This window comes from Eptesicus fuscus, chromosome 10, assembly GCF_027574615.1.
Source record: "Eptesicus fuscus isolate TK198812 chromosome 10, DD_ASM_mEF_20220401, whole genome shotgun sequence".
Classification (NCBI taxonomy): domain Eukaryota; kingdom Metazoa; phylum Chordata; class Mammalia; order Chiroptera; family Vespertilionidae; genus Eptesicus; species Eptesicus fuscus.
The window spans coordinates 32,876,968-32,898,557 of record NC_072482.1 but is presented as its reverse complement, the minus strand read 5'-3'; the positions used below and the strand labels follow the sequence as shown (position 1 = coordinate 32,898,557).

Here is a 21,590-nt window from a genome sequence, read left to right as displayed (position 1 = left end):
AATCAATAATTCTCTCTCATCATTGATTCTTCTATCTCTCTCTCCCTCTCGCTTCCTCTCTGAAATAAACATATATATTTTTAAATTGTCCCAATTAATTACATGCCATAAAAAACAAAATGTCTTTTAAATGTCCCATACATTAAATAAAGTAGACTTTGTAACATAAACTTACTTAAATAGCTTTTATATTAGTAAAATATGCTACATTCTCATAAACTATATACCAATTTTATTATCTCATATTCTTCTCGACTTTCTTTGCCTATAGCCCTATTGTGGAATATGATGGTCCTATATCTTCTGTCCATTCTTTCCAAACTTTGGTATGTTTGTAAAGCCTAAAGATACCTCTACTAACATGTTTTCACTCTATTCTTTTAATTTTTCTAGTATTATTTGTTTTCTGCCTTTTCATCTTCCTTTGCCTGTCTGTCTAGAATTTTCTATTCAAGTGTATGTAAATCTCTTTTTTAAAACCTGGAAATTTCAGCTGCACCACTCCTTTTTTTCTGCCTTTTCTGCTGTTTCCCTTATCTTCTTTTCAAGCTTCAAAAGTTATTTCTGGCCGAAACCGGTTTGGCTCAGTGGATAGAGCGTCGGTCTGCAGACTGAAAGGTCCCAGGTTCGATTCTGGTCAAGGGCATGTACCTTGGTTGTGGGCACATCCCCAGTAGGGGGTGTGCAGGAGGCATCTGGTCGATGTTTCTCTCTCATCGATGTTTCTAGCTCTCTATCCCTCTCCCTTCCTCTCTGTAAAAAATAAAAAAAAAAAAGTTCTTTCTGTTTTTTTTCTTCTCTTGGTTATAACTTTCTAATAGAAATTTTACTTTAAGCTGGCATTGGTGCTCTTTCTGCTAAGTTTTCTCTTTATCTTCTTTTAACTTCTTTTAAAGATAAAATACATTTATATACTTTCCTGTTTTTTTGTTTTGTTTTGTCTTTTTTTTTTTTTTTTCAAGCTTCAACAGGCTATTTCTGTTTTTTTCTTTGTTCCTCTTTTTACTTTTGATCATGTTATTTATTCTGAAGAAGCATAGGTATATTCTCTGCCTTTAACTTGAAAATTTCCTCCATTTTGGCTGCATTTAGTTTTCCCATTCTGAATACATTTTTCTCTTCCTTCTAGAGTCAGAAATTTTTATAGTTTGTCCCACTGTTGCACGTCATCCTGTGTTCTTCCAGAACAGTATTCTAAAATTAGTCCCACATGTGTTGGCTTATTTTTGTTTCTCACTTTTACAAAGTTCTGGTGATCATAATCATACAGTGTGCCCTTGTCACCCTCCTGTTGCTGAAATTTTTCAGAATCTAACACTTCCCCTGGAAAGTACATGATGATACTTTGTCTACAGAAACTTTGCTTGACCTAGCTCTGAAAATTTTCTGAGTTTCGGTGACCCAAAGCCCATGTGTCAATTTTTCTGGATATGACGCTCAACTCATGATTAGTTGTTTTCTGTAATAAGCTTTCCTACTTATTACTTAAAAGTGCTCCTTGGCCCTGGCCGGGTGGTTCATTTGGTTGGAGTGTCGTCCAGTACACCAAAAGGTTGCTGGTTCAGTCCCGTCCCCTCCAATTGGAGTGCATATGGGGGTCAACCAATTGATGTTTCTCTCTCAATTAAAGTTTCTCTCTCTCTCTCTCTCTCTCTCTCTCTCTCTCTCAACATCAATTTTAAAAAATATATCCTTGAGTGAGGATTAAAAAAATATTTTTAAATATATTTTATTGATTTTTAATGAGAGGAAGGGAGAGGGATAGAGAGTTAGAAACATCGATGAGAGAGAAACATCGATCAGCTGCCTCCTGCACACCTCCCACTGGGGAAGTGCCCACAACCAAGGTACATGCCCTTGACCGGAATCGAACCTGGGACCCTTCAGTCTGCAGGCCAATGCTCTATTCACTGAGCCAAACCAGTTAGGGCTAAAAAAAAATTTTTTTTAAAGTGTTCATTGCACTTTCAATTGTTTCCATTATTTCTCATAGCTTTTTAACAAAATCAGTTGTATCATTTCTTTTAACTGATGCTACAGTCTTTTTACATCATCATGTGTTTTGGCTAATTGCTGCTGGATTTTTGCTCTTTTTCCTGCTGATAATTTCTTTCCTAATTCTTCTACCACACTGTGCTGAATTCTGAAGTCTTTTTTTTTTTTTTAAGAAATGAATGGGTTTATCTTTTTTTCTGCTAATAACTTAATTTAAAATTTTTTCTGCTGTGAGATCTTTGCTTTCTTAATCTAATTAGCTTGCTGCTTCTAGTTTTGAAGCTGAAAAGGTTGAATTCCACCTGAAGTGCAAAAACAGCCATCATTCTGTGCCACACTGTAGTAAGGGTGGCCGTGTTCTCTTGTAGAATCGCTGGGGCCACTCTGGGCAAGTGGGCCTAGGAGTTCATGCAGGGGGCACTAAAGAAACAGTCTGCACCAGAGGGAGAGGCAGGGTGGGCTGTGCCTTTATTTATTCATCTATAAAATGGGGATAATATATTACCTACCTCATCAGGCTGTTATAATGATTGAACTTAAGAGCTTTAAATTATTCCAAATTTACACGTATTATTATCTCTAATCAATTTTTCTGTATGCTTATGTTTTTCTTTTTTCAAAGGACTGGATGGTGGTTTTATATGTGGCAAAATACTTCTTCTAGGGAAGTACAGATGAACAGAAAGACAGATAGGGCACAGAATACCAGACAGGAGGGAGAAAGATTGGGGTTGGACAACATTGGCACAGGAGATAGGAGATGGGCATGAGGTGCCCATCCCTGAGGCAGCAGCCGGGCAAGGCCTAGTCCTCATTGGCACAGTCGGCTCTCTCTGGCCCGTCTGGGATGTTGGGTAGGGGCAGTCCTGCTGAACTAGGCATATTGACACTCCAGGTCAGAGAGGTTATGAAGGGCTCTCTGCAGGGGGGTGGGGTGGACATGGATAAAGAACAAGATCACAAGAGGCAAATACAGAGCAGCAGCAGCAGCAGCAGCAACCAAGCCCCCAGGGGAGATCTGTGGTCCTGAGGAAACCCCTGGGGTGGTGATCATTTCTTAGGCACCAAGGGCCTCTCTCCTGGGATTTCAGGGTGAGACTGAATGAGCAGTTTTTGGTTTCAAAATGAGACGGACCAGAGTGGCCCCCAAACCAGGTGACACAGGGTTTGGGGGCCCTGATGCAGAGGGTCCCTCTTCAGATGGCAGCAGGCAAGGGATCTTGTGAGCAAAGCTTATGCCTGGGGCAGCTGAAGGTGGAGGCATGGAGGTGGGGGGCAGGAAGCCACGTCTTGGGTTGCCCATTCCTTAGGGTTAGTTCCTGGGTGGGCAGATGGAAGTACATCTGATGCCCATCAGTTTCTACCCAGACTCTTCTCCAAGGGGCTTCCATCCCATAGCTTTCTCCTATCAGACAATGCTGCCAGAAAGCCACGGGGGGGCGGGGGCATGATGAGGATCCTGAATCTGGAGTTTGGGAAGAGAATCCTCATGGGATGTATGCTTACGTTTTCCTGTTTGCTTTTTAAAAAAAATGTTTTATTGATTTTAGAGAGAAAAGAAGGGTGAGGAATAGAGAGATAGAAACATCCATGAGAGAGAAGCACCAACATCGATTGGCTGCCTTTTGCACAGCCCCTTCTGGGGAATTGAGCCTGCAACCCGGGCATGTGCCCGGACCAGGAATCAAACCCATGACCTCTTGGTACATGGGTCGATGGTCAACCACTGAGCAACACTGGGCTGTGGTACTTATTCTTTTAAATGTTACTGGTATTTCTCACATGCCTTGTTATCCTTGGATATCCAGTCATGCTTTAAAAAGTCCTGGGTCTGTAGAGTTTCTTCTGCTGCTGTAAAAATAGGATGATTTTCCTCATAGGTCTTTCTGGTGAGAAGAGTTTGACTGAGAACTCCGTGCACATGGTGGATCGGACACACCCACTATAAGGCTTCATGTTTGGGACGGGTGAGCAGGAACAGAATGTCCGTCAGGTTCTGGATCCCCAAATATGGTTGGCTTTCATACATATCATATCCTTTTCATTGATTTTCAGTTAATATGACATTAAAGGAGAGTGGTGTTGATATCCTAGCATGGTAGATATTGTGAAAAGAATGTACAGAAGACACATAAACTCTTTAGAGATGTTCTACACTTGATGTGATAGAAGAATCAATTGCTTAATTACAGGTGAAATGTTTTTAATACTTCAAAATAATATTCTAAGTGGGTTTTTTTCAAAAATGACATTAGTTGACACTCTACAATTGAGGTAATTATAGAATCATTTTGACTTTTTTTGTAGAATTTTTATAAATATTTTTATAGAATTCTAGGATCACCTGTGATTTATTGGCTATTCTAATTTTGTTGATTCAAAAATAGGACAGTAGCTTTTAAAACCCTTTTTCCTTTGAAATAATGGTGTGTGTCTGGGTCACCTGTAAACTCTGGGACCCAGAAGAAGAGAATGAGAAACGAAGGAGTAAATCTTCTTCAGGAAACAAGCTCTGTGACCCAAAAGTGGAGTAAGAACTTCCTGTCCAAGTCTTAGGAAGTGGTCAATAGCTCTACATATTTCTGCACTGAATTAGGTTTCATAACTTCCTGTGATGTCATTTGTTCCCTTCCCCCTGTCTCTACCCTCAACTTGAATTAGGACTTCCCTTCCAGAGTGCTGCCAAGCCAGTTTCCTTTAGAGTACTTTATAATCAAGTATTTCTACGAAGGTTTCATGATACAAGTCCTGAATGAGAAGCCCGGATAAAGAGATTTCTAAGGCCAACTTTTCTTCTTATCGTTTGACCTTAGAAACCAATGTTCATACCAAGCCTGCACATGCAGCTCACGAGCCGCAATTTGCCACTCTGTTGACTAATGAGTTTGCCGACCACTGACCTAGACCAGGGGTCCTCAAACTTTTTAAACAGGGGGCCAGTTCACTGTCCCTCAGACCATTGGAGGGCCGGACTATAGTTTAAAAAAAAAACAACTATGAACAAATTCCAATGCACACTGCTAAGTCGGCTGCTAAGCAGGACAGGCAGCGGCGGCAAAAACACCCGGCGGGCCGGATAAATGTCCTTGGTGGGCCGCATGTGGCCCGCGGTCCGTAGTTTGAGGACCCCTGACCTAGACTCTCGATTCCAATAATTACAGGCTGTTGTTGTTCCTTGTGATTAAGCCCCTATCTTAGTGGTCGGCAAACCGCGGCTCGCGAGCCGCAGTTTGCCGACCACTGTCCTAAACAATTCACATTCTTGGAAGGTAGAAAGAGCTTCCATACAAATTAATGAGTTTTCTGTCACTGAGGTATTCCAAAAGACTCTTAAAAGCCACTTCTAAGGACATAAAAATTGTAGGATTTTTATGTAAAATAAAGATTTGATTTAATGGTCCTAAAAAAAAAAAAAGAGATGTCTCCGATCCCTGAAACTCAATGATTTTCTGCTTTAGAAAGAAGCAGGGAGGAAGTGCGGAGGGAAAATCCAGCCTCAGATGGATTTCGGCCTTGGCTGCTGGAGTTGCTCCAGGCTTCCTGAGGTTGTGCTGTCCCTGTCCACTCTGACTCCATACTTACATACTCACTTTCATGGTTCAGTAGTTCGTGGTTCACTAGTCCCCTCTTATCTGTGTTTTTGCTTTCTGTGATTTGTCACCTATAGTCACCTGTGGTCTGAAAAATATAAAGTGGAAAATTTCAGAAATAAACAATAAGTTATAAATCTGAATAGCATAATGAAATTTTGCACTGTCTGCTCTGGCCCACCCAGGATGTAAATCATCCCTTTGTCCAGCATACTCATGGTATATACACCACTGGGCAGTTAGTCATTTAGTAGCATTCTTGGTTATCAGATTGACTGTTGTGGTACCCAAGTGATTGTGTTTAAATAACCCTTATTTTACTTAATAATGGCCCAAAGCCATTCACAGCATATTGTTAAGATGGTTTTATTTTTTATTAGATACTAGAGTCCGGGTGCATGAAATTTGTGCACGGTGGGGTCCCTAGGCCTGTCCGGAGATCAGGGCCTATCAGGGCCATCTCACCCAGTCCCAACTGGGGCCGGGCCAGCCAGGGCCTGCTGGTTGTCGGACAGGGCTGGCCTGCTGGACGGGGCCTGCCAGCCAGGGGGAGGGACCAGAGGAGGTTGGCTGGCCGTGAGAAGTTGGCTGTGGGAGCCCACTAACCACCAGGGGGCAGCTCCTGTGTTGAATGTCTGCCCCCTGGTGGTTAGTGCGCGCCATAGCGACTGGTCAACCGGTTGTTCCGGTCGTTCGGTTGTAATGGTCACTTAGGCTTTTATATATAGATAGATTATTAATCTCTAACTGAGCCTAATTTATAAATTAAACTTTGTCATAGGTATATATGTATAGAAAAAACATAGCACAGATGCTCCTTAACTTATGCTGGGGTTACAGCATGGTAAACCCATTGTTAGTAGGAACATTGTAAATTGAAATGCATGTAATACACCTAATCTACCAAACATCATAGCTTAGCCTAACCTACCCTAAGCATGCTCTGAACACTTCCATTAGTCTAGAGTTGGGCAAAATCACCTAACAATGCATACACTGTAGAGTATTACCAGAGTTTCAGGCATTCACTGAGAGTCTTGGAATGTATCCCCTGAGAATAAGAGGGGACTACTGTATTTTTCCCTTTTTCCCTCAGCATCTTACCTTATAATAGACAAATATGCAAATTGACCGCACCTTCGCTACGCCCAAGCCACGCCCACCAACCAAGCCACGCCCATCAACCACGCCCACCAGTAAACCGTTGCAGGGAAGCTGGGGTGTGGCAGAGCCCAAGGCCGGGAAAGCCGCCTGAGGCTTTCCCGGCCTTGGGCGCCAGCTGGGTGGCTGTGCCGATCGCAGGGACGCTGGGTGCAGCCGAGCCCAAGGCCACCGCCCAGGGCCAAGCCCGGACCCTGAAAGAAGGCAGAAGGCGGTGGCCACAGCCAAGGCCTGGGTCCCCGGTGCTGGCAGAAAACTGGTGCAGGCAGCCAGGTGAATGAAGGTCTACTGCACGAATCTTCGTGCAAACAGGCTACTAGTGTCTATATAAGTATCCTTCAGTCAAAGGCAGGTAGAGGTACACCATTAGTTACAGGAATGGCCAATCAATGCAACCACATGATTTCTTTGAATTCTTAGTCTCCATTTTTAAAAAATCTATGGGAATTTAAAATTATACTTAGTCATATATCTGTTTCTATCTTAATATCAAATAGTATTTTAAATTACCAGTCACTGGGGGCAGGGAAGTGAAGAACTTGACCCAATCTATCTGGGAAAATGTGCCTCTATTTCCTTCTTATGCCCAAGGCAAATGCACCCCTACTTAAGAAGCTCAGGTCAATACGTTGGACTGGCACTCGGGATCCAGATTTATTATCCATCATCTTCTCATAATCCTTGTGACCTCCTTCTGCAAGGCCCACCTTCTCCAACACACCAGGTCCCCACTCCACGTGGAAGGGAATTCATGCACTGGGAAAGGTTAATGTGTTATTTAAATAGCCCCCTCTTAGTTCATTCATGTTTCTCTTTTCACTTGACTATGAACTCTTTACAATGCCATAGCTAGTAGAATTATTTAAGAATCTGTCTTAACTCAATCTTAATGTGCCTCACTAAACTAATACAATCCTTGCCCCTGGAAAAGGGTGTATTATGTGTTACATTTTGCTATAATTCACTATGTGTCTTTGGGGAAGAATTGTGCATTTTATATAATATGTCAAGGACAATTTCAAAATGGGTAACATCATCAATCTCATTGACATCTCTAATGGCTTCACTCTGTAGTCAGAGTTTTGCCAAACGCAAGCTAAGATTCAGGCCATCACACACCTGCTCCCTACCTTTTGTTTCAGATGTATCATCTGTTGAAAAGGCAACCAAGTTTAGGAAGAGAATTCATCCTTGAAACATTTCTTGTCTAATTAAGTCAACAGATGTTGTTTGAAGTCTATACCTGGGGAATTTATTACTTCAGTTTTAAATAGTAAGAAGAATTCACAGACCTGCCTTTATGATAATTATGGGGCTTTCTGGATCAATGTAGCCAGCCTGGTAATGACTGATAATAGTCAAGAATTTGTGATAGTTGTCATTTTCAACAGTTTGAATGGCATTTCCAAAAAGTGCTTTCACTTGAGTTATCATCTGGCCTTTATTCCTCCCTGGCTGGGTGTCTGATCTTCTTGTGCTAGGGCTTGGACAGAGCTGGCCTGGCTCAAACAGGCTTGAGGGGCTGAGGCAGATGGCAGGAAGTGGCTCTCGTGGCCCTTGCCCTTGCATGGAGGCAAAGAGAGAACAGTAAAGTCAAAGGTCAGTGTCAGAACGCACAGCTTAACCAGTCACCAAGGCAAGAAGAGCCTGAGGCAGGCAACAGATAACTGGTACAGCCTGTGAGTGAAAGAGCCAGTGAAAATGAAAAGAAGGACCCGCTACTAGAAAGATGGTCATCCTGGCCAGCAACCAAAAGATGAGCTCTTCCTGCCCTCTGAAGTTTACGAAGTCAGGACTAAAGGGACACCCTGTGCCCATGGAGGCTTCTGTTTCTTAATCTGTTTCCTCCTCTCCTGCCTAGCCTAATAAGGGTGTGGCAAAGATCACATTCAGTCTTATAGGTGAAGTCTAATTATTATTGTTGTTGTTAAAAGTTGTTATATAGTTGAGAAATATATGGAAAGATAGATAACTATTAAAAAATCTCCAAAAAATTAACCCTGGTGCATGGTGAGAATATTTTCTTTATATGGCAGAACAAGATAGGACAAAGCACTTTGACATCTTATTTTCTTTAAAGTTAGTCTGCTCTTGTTAGTATTTAACAAAGTATTTAATTAGCATCAGTGATTGCCAAACATTTGTGATAATTATAATTTCTGAACAAATTATCTCTTGTGGCAAGTTCTGGTAAATTCACAGACCAACATTTAAATACAAGGCAAAATCCCAGCATGAAAGAATTTGATTTTTAAAAACACTGGGTCTCAAATTATCTACCTACCTTGACAGTTTTAGTGTCTTGATTAAATATTTTATGATGATACTACTTAAGATAAAATGTAAAAGCTAATTTATAGTGACATCTCTTTATGGAAAAGGTTCCCAAGCTGATTTATTACCAGGTTGAAGCATGTCAGTGAATACAACCATGTCTAAAGATACTTTGCAGTTTTTTTCCACACTCCTAGTTAAACATCTTCTGCAAAACAATTTATATGAAAAACAGTGTCTTCAATTATACAAGACTCTTCTTTCATATCTCCTTTAGTTTCATTCTTCAATTCAATTTAGTACCTGCTATGTTCTGCACTAAGTAATAAATTTGGAACACTATGATCAATTATAATTCTTTTTCTGCTAAATTTATTATGTTACATCATCCTGAAAGGACTTTGGGGAACATATATATATATACACACACACACACAGAGATAATTACTTAATCATATTTTTGGTTAGGGCAGAGGGGATTCAGGGAATACTTTTAATGCTTTATTTAAGTTACACAGAACTATTTACCAATAGAATTAATAAAATAAAGCACAATAATTGCAATCTAACCTATAAACTCAGAAAATCTTAATAGTGTGTTTTATATTGTTAAAAAGCACTAGAAATGTAGCAAAGAAGAGAAAATGAAGCTAATAGATGCTAAAAATAGGACAAAGAAGAGACAGCAAAACTAGGCACAAGCTGAACAAGCACCTGCTTATGGCACACTGCAAGATCTGATGGGACAGTGTGTGATAAGGAGGTGGCAGCAACAGTAGTATAATGGGAAAGAAAAATGTCCTTGGTGACAGCATTTTGGTGGGAAGAAACAGGAGAAAATAGGGAAAAATTAAGGGCAGAGAGAGACCAGATGGTGATAGTATTGAGCCAAAAAAACCCCACAAAATTCCAAAATATGTCATAAACTCAAATCTTACCAGTAAAGACCCATTAAATTGAAAAATAACACAAATAGAAAAATTAAAATTTATTTTCATCATGTTAAAGTACTTACATTTTATTTCATCCAGATAGTATTTGAGATGGATTATTCAAAAAGAGAAGAAGGAGATATTTGCAGTAAGATTCATAAATAGAGGCTAAAGAGGTAAGGGGAAGCACATGCCAATCATAAGAGCCAATAGAGCAGCTATGTTTGAGCATGAAACCTGGAGCTTCCTTGTAGCCATGAAGAAGAAGGAAGCTTTACCAAATAAAATTATAAATATCATTATCTGAAATAATTATCAATAAATATTTGGGAGATAACATTTTCTTGGTTAGAAATATAATTCCTGTGTTGCAGTAGAGGGGATAACAATATATTCAGTAATAACCTTAGTGGCAGCTGAGAATTCAGAGAAGGAAATCGAAGTTGTTCCATGGAAAAAGTTGTTTGTAAATGGGCTAAGTAGGGTTCCTTCTGATGAAAGGAGTTTGACAATCTGCAGGCCCACACTGCCAGGGGCAATGGCTTTGCTTTAAAAGTCGGAGGCCAAACATACTGTGCATCTGAGGAACTGTGCCAAAGGCCCCTAGCCTGGGACCTAATGTCATATCCCTGCTGAGACCTAGGGCAAGTGTTCTGTAATGTCACACAATGTCTGGTTTGGAAGTAGGGTTTAGGAAGTTGAGAGAATGAAGCTTCAAAACCACTAGACAGAGAAGTCTGAAGAAAAAGAAGAGGAAAAAATCTCATTCAAAATGAGGTTGCAAAACAAAATTTTAAAACATATGGGAACTTTAATTCTGTGAAGGTAAGCCAGCCCCAAATCAACAATTGCAACATAATTTCATTCCAGGTGGAACTGTCTAGCCAAAACTTTCGAATAACTATGCTTTGTATACTTCAGGAGAAAAATGAAAAAAAAAATGAATTTTTAAAGAAAAATATTAACAGACAAAGGAAACAAGTCAGGTAAATTAAAAGCAGAATGACTAGACATCTTGGAAATTGAAAATATATTGATTAAAATAAAAAATTCTTAATTTCTTTCACCTTTTCAGCCATCTCCCAACCTTCCTCCCCTCTGGTGATTATAATTTATTCTCTGTATCTATGAGTTTGTTTTTGTTTTGTTTATTTTGTTTTTTAGATTCCATATATTAGTGAAATCATATGGTGTATATCTTTGACATATTTCATTTAGCGTAATACCCTCCAGGTCCATCCATGTTGCTGCAAATGGTAAGATTTCAGTTATAAAAATAGTCACCAGGATATAAAGTATAACAGGAAATATTGTCAATAATATTGTGATAACTATGTATAGTGTTAGATGGGTACTAGACTTATTGGGGTGATCACTTCGTAAGTATATAATGCTTAATCACTATATTGTAAACCTGAAGCTAATTTAATATTGTATGTCAAGTTTAATTGAAACATAATTTTTTTAAAGTAAGTACTAGGCAAAGTGTCCTCTAGAAAAAAAAAAATAAGTACAATAGCAAAAATTGTTGGACTAAGTGAATAGACAAATTCTTTTTCTCACATGTAATATATTATGTAAAGCATTTACATAAGCCATTGAATAATTTTGAGTCAAGTTTGCTTACAGTAATTTAAAAAAATCAAGGTGAAGTTTTGGGAAACATGTCTGGCTGTGTTCTCAATGACATTGTACTTTTAAAATGGTGAACATTTGCGAGTCCTTGCTAAAACAATGACTATTTGAGTAATCATCATTGTGAATAGTATGAGTAAATTATTCTTCTAAAAAAGAAATAAATTCAAAAGTTGTGGCAAACTTTGGAGCAGAGACAATAAAAGAGAAAATAATAAATTTGAAAATATTGCTATGGATTCACCTAGATCACAGCATATGGAATAAAATATGAAAGAATGTTAAGTAGAGAGATCATACACACCAGTATGCCTGGGCGAGTTTCAATTTACATGTAATTATTAGTGGAACTTCCTTTAACTCAAATATGCCCCAGTTTAGACAATAAATTACATACTCCTAAGTATTAAGAAACTAGAGGCCCGGTGCATGAAATTCATGCATGGGGGGGGGTCCCCTCAGCCCAGCCTGCACCCTCTCTAATCCAAGATCCCTTGGGGGATGTCCAACTGTCATTTAGGCCTGATCCCAGGGATCGAGCCTAAGCTAGCAGTGGACATCCCTCTCACAATCCAGGACCGCTGGCTCCTAACTCCTCACCTGCCTGCCTGATCACCCCTAACTGCTCCCCCTGCCAGCCTGATCACCCCTAACTGCCCCCCCCACCAGCCTGGTCGCCCCCAACTGCCCCCCTCTGCTGGCCTGGTTGCCCTTAACTCCCCCCCCCTGCCAGCCTGGTTGCCCCTCACTGCCCCTTACTACCCCTCCTGGTTGCCCCCAACTGACCCCTGCAGGCATGGTTGCCCCCAACTGCCCTCCCTGCCGGTCTGGTTGCCCCCAACTGCCCTCCCTGCCAGCCTGGTCACCCCCAAATGCTCCCCACCCCTGCTGGCCTGCTTGCCCCACACAGCCTGCTGTTTGGTCTTTACTGTGATGGTGTCTTGGACAATTTGCATATTCCTCTATTATTAGTATTAGATATGTAGACTAGACTGAAAAACATAAGATTGCCAAAAGGAAAGAATAGAGAAAGTCACAAAGAGATAATATTTGAAGAGAAATTGTCTTGGACAATTTGCATATTCCTCTATTATTAGTATTAGATATGTAGACTAGACTGAAAAACATAAGATTGCCAAAAGGAAAGAATAGAGAAAGTCACAAAGAGATAATATTTGAAGAGAAAAGAGCTATGAATTTTCTAAATCTAAATAAAGACTTGTGCCCTCAATTGAAGTGAATTATAAGAACCAAGAAGGATATACAGCTACCCCTTGGTATCTGTGGAGGATTGGCGCTGGCCCTGCTCATACCCGCTGAAGGCATGGAGTGGTTGGGGCCAGCACCTTCAGTGGGTGCAAGTGGCAGCTGCCCCGATCGCCCCTCAGGAGCAGGGGGAAGTGGAGAAGCCCTCAGGGGCAATCAGGGCTGACAGCCACTGCTCACACCTGCTGATGGCACCGAGTGATTGGGACCGGCACTGGGCACTGGCAGCGGGTGTGAGCGGGGCTGGCACTGACAGTGGGTGCAAGTGGCAGCTCCGGCACCGGCAGCGGGTGAAAGCGGGGCTGTCGCCAGCAGTGGGTCTGAGTGGCGGCTGCCAGCCCTGATCTCCCCTCCAGAGCAGGGGGAGGTGGAGAAGCCCTGAGAAGCAACTGGGGCTGGCAGCCGCTGCTTGCACCCGCTGACGGCACCAAGCGATGGCTGGCACCGGCAGTGGGTGCAAGCGGCAGCTTCAGTGTTGGCAGCAGGTGGGAGTGGGGCTGGCACCGGCAGCAGGTGCAAGCACCAGGCAGGACCGCAGTGCATGGGAGCAAAGAATTTTCAGTAACCACCAGAGGCTTGCCCCGATGGCAGCAACTGGTGCCCTGCCTTGGTCTGGCGCCCCTGCTCACATACTCCACCATCCCGCTGCAACCGACGCCAACCATGTTCTGCGCACGCCCCCTGGTGGTCAGCGCACGTCATAGCGACCAGTTGTTCCAGTTGTTCTGCCGTTCAGTCTATTTGCATATTAGCCTTTTATTATATAGGCTGGTGTAGTATTTGCACATAACCTATGCACTTCCTTCTATATATTTTAAATGTACTCTAAATTACTTATAATACCTAATACAATGCTAATGCTATGTAAATAGTTGTTATACTGTATTGTTTAGAGAATAATGATAAGAAAATAAAGTCAGTACATGTTCAGTGCAGACACAACTATCATAGTACATGTCAGCAACAACTTAACTTTTTGAATATTTTTGATCCACAGTTGGTTGAATCTGTGGGTGCAGAACCTATGAATACAGATGGCTGACTGTATAAAATATATTCACACCTCTATACTCATCATAGTTAATCTGGAAAACATCAATAATTAAGATACACTCTTACCAACTTCCAGGAGAAAAGACAGATTACCAACAAAAATGGTTAAACGTTAAACCAAGCAGGTTCCTCACCAGCAACAACAAATGCCATAAAACAAGAGAGAAATATAGTCAGTGTAATAAGGGGGACTGACAATTTACTAGTAGAATATTATATGCAAATAACTAGGTAAAAAAAAAAGCAAGTTGCTAGAAAATCGATATTCAACCTATACTTGATATATATTTAAGTTTTTGGGGCTTCAGAGGAATATAAACATACTAGATCACTTTAGATATTTTTATAGAAATAAATTTTAGTTTACATCTTTTTAAAAAGAATGCAAAAGTTTATTGATATGCTCTCAGAGTTTCTACTGTACTGTTTTTTATTAAGGTATAATGGAAATCTAATATTATATTAGTTTCAGATATATAATAATGATCTGATATCTGTATACATTGTGAAATGATCACCACAATAAGTCTAGTTAACATCCATTATCATACATAGTTATAATTTTTTCTTTTTTTCTTGCAATGAAGACTTTTAAGTTCTATTTTCTTAGCAACTTTCAAATATGTGATATAGTATTATTAACTATAGGCACCATGCTACACATTATATCCCCATGACTCATTTATTTTATAGTTGGAAGTTTCTACCTTTTGACCTCCTTCACCCATTTCCCAATTCCCCTTTCAACCACCACTCTTTACTGTATCTAAAAGCTTGGTATTTTTGTTTGTTTGGTAGAGTATCCCATTGTATAAATACACCACAATGTATTCATTCATTCTACTCTTGCTGGCCATTTAGATTGTTTATAGTGTTTGGTGATTATGATAAATGCTGTTTTGAACATTCTTGTTCCTATCTTTCAGTCACAGTTATGTTGGGTATATATGTAGGAGTGAAATACTGGAATTGCTGGGTTCGAGGCTATGCATATGTTTAGCTTCAGTAGTTACTGCCTAACAGTTTTCTGAAGATGTTGTACCAATTTATATTCCCATGTGTACTGCAGGAAAGCTCCACTTGATCCACATCCTCACCTCTATGTGGTTCTACTAGTTTCTTTAGATTTTACCTACTCTGATGAATGTATATATACACAATTTTCAATTCCCTGATGAATAATTATGTTGAGTACTAGAGGCCCAATGCACAACATTTGTGCAATAGTAGGCCTTCCTTCCCCCAGCTTCCAGCACCAGCTTCCCTCTGGCACCCAGGACCAGGGCTTCCCCCCGGCTGCTGACAGGCACCCGGGACCTGGGCTTCCCTTGCAGCCCTGGCTTCATCTGGAAGGATGTATGGTCTAATTAGCATATTATGCTTTTATTATTATAGATTTCATTGCTTATCATCTATCTATTCTCTTTCATGAATTACTTGTTCAATGATCAAGGCTATTTTTCTATTACTTCATAGGAACATTTTACATATTATGAAACATTTTGCATATTTTACTGGGATCTTTTAATAAACAGGGGTTCTTAATTATGTTCTCTTTATGTCTCATTTATCAATATTTTAAAAAATTATTTGCCTATCCTAAAGTCATGAAGATAATCTTTGTTATCTTTTACTTCACATATACATACAACTCCCACCTGGTCCAGAATTGTTTCTTGTGTGAAGTAGAATATTAAGATTATTTTTCCCATATGTATATCCAGTTGACATACCATCGTTATTAAAAGAAACATTTCTTTCCTTATTTATTAATATTTTATCATAAAACAAAGAATCACATTTCTATTCTACTGACTATGTCTATTTGTCTATGCTTGTGCTAATCCCAGACTGTCTTAACTATATAGCTTTGCAAAATATCTTGAAAACTCTTAGAGCAAGACCTCCAATCTTGTTATTCTTGAAAATTGACTTATCTAACTTACCTAGTCTTAGTTCTTTATATTTCTATATATAGATAAATTAGATTTATGTGTTAATCTCAACAAAAACACTTTAAAGTTTTTAACATACAAGCCATAAATAAGTTTAATTAATCCATTATAAGTAAACTATAATATAGGCAGTAAACTCCTTGACATCAGTCTTGGTGATGATTTTTTGGATATGACTCCAAAAGCAAAGGCAACAAAAGTAAAAATAAACAGTAGAATTATATCAAATTTAAAAGCTTCTGCTCAGCAAAGGAAATCATCAACAAAATGAAAAAGCAACCTACTGAATGGGAGAAAATATTTGCAAGTCACATATCTGATAAGGGGCATCCAACTTCATAGATAGGTCTAGCAACATAGCATTGAGCAATAAGAGTCAGAAACAGAGTAATATTTTATTACTCCATTTAAACGAAGTTCAAAACAAGCAAAGTTAATCTATGGTAAGGAAGATGATAGTGGTTAACCTTAGGAAGGGAAGGGGAGAGACTAGGAGGAGGCATGAGTAGGGGGCCTTGGGTTACTGGTAATGTTCCACTCTTGATCTGGATTGTTGTTACACAGGTGTACTAGGTGTACCGGTTAATAATGTGGATTTTTTTTCAATAGATGGAGTTACACATATGCTGATATATATGTGATTTGATATGTATGCTATTTTGTTGTGTTGACAGCAAGCTTCAGAACTTCATATGTCAAATTTGCTGAAGGTGTTAACATCATAGATATTTTTATGCTTAAAAATGTCAAATTTTGTGCCATAAAAAAGAGCAGTTGTGGGAAGTTTTAATTCATTACTTTATTTTGAAGAAAAAGTTATCTTATACTTCGGGAAGCTTATGGTGAACATGCCCCATCTCAAGATACTTCTGAACACTGGTTTAAACGTTTTAAATATGATAATTTCAATGTGAAAGACAAAGAACATCCAGATCAACTGAAAAAGTCTAAAGACCAACAATTACAAGCCTTACTGGATGAAGATGCGTGTCAAACTCTAAAACAACTTGCAGAAAGATTAAACATTGCTCAGCAAACAATTTCCAATCGTTTACAAGCAATGGGAAAGATTTTAAAGGAAGGAAAATGGGTGCCACATCAACTGAACGAAAGACAAATGAAAAACCGAAAAGTCATCAGTAAAATGTTGCTCCAATGGCATGAAAGAAAAGCTTTTTTGCATCGAATTGTGACTGACGATGAAAAGTGGATTTATTTTGAGAATCCCAAATGCACAAAATCATGGGTTTATCCAGGTCAACCATCAACATCGACTGCAAGGCCAAATCGCTTCAGAAAGAAGACAATGCTCTGCATTTGGTGGGATCAGGAAGGTGTGTATTATGAGCTTCTAAAACCAGGTGAAACCATTAATACTGATCACTACCGACAACAAATAATCAATTTGAACCATGCTTTGATCGTGAAACGACCAGAATGTGCCGAAAGACATGGCCAAGTAATTTTGCTTCATGATGACGCACCATCACACACTTCAAAACCAGCTAAAGACACGTTAAAAGATCTTGCCTGGGAAGTATTAACCCACCCGCTGTGTTCACCAGACCTTGCTCCTTCAGATTACCACTTGTTCCAATCGATGGCACACGCACTTTCTGAGCAGCACCTCAAAACATACGAAGAAGTGGAAAATTGGGTCTCTGAATGGTTTGCCTCAAAACAAGAAAAGTTCTATTGGGATAGTATCCACAAATTACCTGAAAGATGGGGGAAATGTGTAGCTAGCGATGGACATTACTTTGAATAAAGCACTTTTGATGTTTCTCTTAAAATTATCGTGTTTTCTTTGATTACAAAATCAGCCATTATTAATCGGTATACCTAGTATTGTGAAAATTCACTTAAGTGTACACTTAGGCAAATGCTCGTTTCTGTGTGATTGCTATACATAAAAAGGAAAAAAAAACTTTCGGTAACCAGTATAGAAATAACCTTAATATCTCCCGAATCAATAGGTGAATGAAAAGGAGGAGATAGGGGATTTCAAGGATTTGGAGGAGGAAGAGAAAGAGCGGGGGAGAAGAAAGGATGAAAAAGAAAAATACAGAACCCATTATCAATTCAATAGAAAGTAGGATTGCAGGGAGAGAGAAAAAAACAAAGAAAGAAAATGGATGCTAAGAGAATACACAAAAGAAATTGGCAAATATAAGCCTACATGCATGATCAAAGTGAATGTGGATAGATAAAACTCACCCATTAAAAAACATAATCAGATGTAATAACATAAATGCATCTATATGCTAATTAGAAAAGGCACCTAACACCAAACCAAAAAGAAATTTTGAACATAAAGTTTTGAATAGCTAAGTAGATCTTATAGTAAGGTGTATTCCAAAAGATAGAGAATGACCCTCAAGACAATAAAACAATTTGCACTTAATAATACAACATTGTATTGAACAGAGCAAACCAACAGGATTACAAAGTAAAATGGATAAATCCAGAACTATAGTAGATGTCCAAAACTTCAATGAGAAATATAGGTCAAATAGATAAAGCTAATAAGAATATAGAATATTTAAACAACTAGGCTGTATCCAGTATCAGCTTCGCTCTGTGCCTACTCCTACCAATCTCCCAAAATAGGCACACCAAAACCCCCAGGCTGCTGCTAAGAGAGTAGAATTCAATAACCTGCTCTCATGCTGTATCTTTTGGGAAAGACCCTTGGATTTCAGAGCATATGGAAAGGGACTTAAGGAGAATTCACCTAAACAATACCAGAATGAAAACGAAGTCTACATATAGGATTCATTGGAAATATGAACAAGATAAAAATATAATGACATGAAAACTATGCAAATGGAACAAAAGTAAGTATGAAAGAAACTCTAAAGCAACCAGAGTCTAAAGAACACATGACAACATCTCACCAGTGTTTCATACTATAGAAAAGTTTATTAAGAATGTGAGTTGAATAAAATAAGAACTTAAATCTAAGATGATAACAGCACAGAATGAAATGAAAATGGTAATTGAAAATGTAAGAAACAAATTGAAACTAAAATAACACCATTACAAAACTAATAAGTTGAATACCAAAAGGTAGCAGATGACATGGCTGAAAAATAATTTTTTACACAGAGGAAAGGCTTGAGATAAGCCTAGTAAAATCAAAGGAAAGTGATTAATGGAAAAAGAAGGTAGCAGTATGAAGTGTGACAAAGATGACATTATACAATTATCCCCGAGTTAAAGAACTCAATACACGAGTCAGAAAAAGTATTCCAATAGAAAAAATAATCCTAAAATGCAAGAATAAGAGACTCTATAACTCAAAAGTTCATATCATACTCCAAGACAAATATATTCAACAGTGTCCATTCAAAATCATATTTTTTCTTGTTGAATTCTGAGAATTAGAAAAAAAATTCAGGCATCCAGACATAAATAGTCTCTTATAATTGTGAACAAAAGTAGGCTGGCCTCAGTCTTCTCCAGAGTAATATTCCAGGCTAGAGGACAATAGAGCAATGTCTAACAACCTCCAAAGGAAAAGAAATGTGACAAAAATAGTATGTCCAGCCACAATTCCATTCACTTCATATATAAAGACCACAAATAGATATTCTTAAATGTGAGAGAATAAAAGGATTGTAGGATGTATTAACTTTCCTGAGATGGGAAAATGACTCAGTGAAGGAATCTAGTCAATCAAGAAATGAATAATAACACCATGGTAAATGGTGATTCCTTCCATGTTGAATGCTAAATGACAGTAATGTCACAGCATTATTAGAAAGTGTGACCCAAGTGTTCTGTAATCAGCCAACTAGTTCTTCAGGTTGAAAGGAAGTAGACACACAGTCTTCTTTAGCATGAAAGAACTCAGGGAACATAGCACTTACAAAATATTTTTTATAAAGTCCATACAAGAGGAGATCAAAACTTAGCACTTAGGAACAAAGATATAAAAAAAAGCAGGTGATAAACATTAAGTCCATTGAAATATAGAACTAAAAATAACAGTGAGAAATATGGTTACAAAACATAAGTGTCATAAAACTTGAAAATGTTTAACTTCAGTGTCTTTACTTAATGTCAGTTAAGAAAATGAATTTAGTTTTTTATAAAAAAAGTAGAATGTAGATTTTGATAGTGGTTCAAGATGACAGAGTTCATGTGTTGATCAATTCTCTCTCCCAAGACTGGATTAACAAGAGAGTAAAAATAAAAAAGGTCAAATAAACAAGGTAAGGCCAGTTGTTGACAAAAGAGTTTAGCAAGTTTGTCTAAAAAGCAGATACAGGGGCAAAAGTGTATGAAGCATGCGGAAGCCAGGTGTAACAGGGCCAATAAAAATAAATAAAAATGTAAATATAAAACAGTTACCTTGTCCTTTATCTTCTTAGCCCAGTGGTCGGCAAACCGCGGCTCGCAAGCCACATGTGGCTCTTTGGCCCCTTGAGTGTTCTAACGCCACTTCTTCAAAATAGACTTGCCCAGGCCAAAAAACTGACTTCTGCACATGGGCCACGAAGTTTCAATTGCACTGTACGTGCGTGCCCACACTTGGTATTTTGTGGAAGAGCCACACTCAAGGGGCCAAAGAGCCGCATGTGGCTCGTGAGCCGCGGTTTGCCGACCACTGTCTTAGCCCAAAACCAAATAAAAACTAAACAAGACAGCTATTTTTTAAAAAAGTTAATTCTGGGAGACCCATAAAGATGTTGATACTTTGCATAAAACATACTCATTTAAGGATTCTTCAGCTTAAAGGCCAGCTCACTACCCATTCACTTTAAGGAATCCACTTACACATCATTTCCAGTACACTTTTTCATTATTCTAAAACAACGAACAACTATGGATTATCTTACTATTAAGGGAAAATAGTTAAAGAATGAGTCCAAGATAAATGTGATAAAATACCCTAGAGAAAGAAAGCTAATTTGGGAAGTGGAAAACAACTTTTAAATATTCTAATTTTTATACTAGAGATAAACTAGAGGATGTTCCATGCATATAACAAGAATAGGATCTATAATAAAGAAACAGTAAAATAGTAAAAAAGAACACTTAGAAAATTAATATATAGCTACTAAAAACAAAGAATGTTGGGAAGAGAAAAATTCCATAAAAATAGTTGACAGAAACATGCCAAAGTCAAGGGGATATAAAGGTGTTCAGATTGAGAGGACCCAGGAAATGTTCAGCATAAATGAAATAAACACCTATTGCTAAATATGATATTGGGAGATTTGAGAATACTAAAGTTAAAGAGAAATTTTCAGAGAAAAGATAGCAACACTGATTGCGAACATAGAAGGAGCATTCCCTTCAAAATGGATGAAAATTGATTCTGAACTTAAAAGTATTTACCTAGACAAATTATTAATCAAGTATGGTTATAGAATAAAATTATTATCAAATATCTAAGGACTCAGAAAATTTATCTCCAGTACATCCTTATATATGAGGTTCCTTAAGATGGCTCAGGAAGAAAAGCAAAAAAAAAAGTAACTAAGAATGAGAAAGGCATGGGATGTAAGAGCAATCTAACCTGGGACAATAGGAAGGGAAGACCTTAGCTAACTACTGTGCAGCAAAATCAGTCCTGAAGTAAGGTCCAGAAATAAGCATGAAATAAATTTTAAAAAAGTATGTCTGTGAGGGTGGACATTCCATACACTGGATAGTATCCTTGAAAGCTAAGGATTGGCTAAATATAAGAAAGGCAGTTAGAAATTTTGAAGAGGAGGGGC

The 21,590-nt window shown here is 38.6% G+C and overlaps 1 pseudogene; it reads right to left on the bottom strand.

Moving 5' to 3' along the window:
* Nucleotides 1-265: 265 nt before the first annotated feature.
* LOC103284093 (coiled-coil domain-containing protein 112-like) lies at nucleotides 266-8,180 on the bottom strand (annotated as a pseudogene).
* Nucleotides 8,181-21,590: the final 13,410 nt, after the last annotated feature.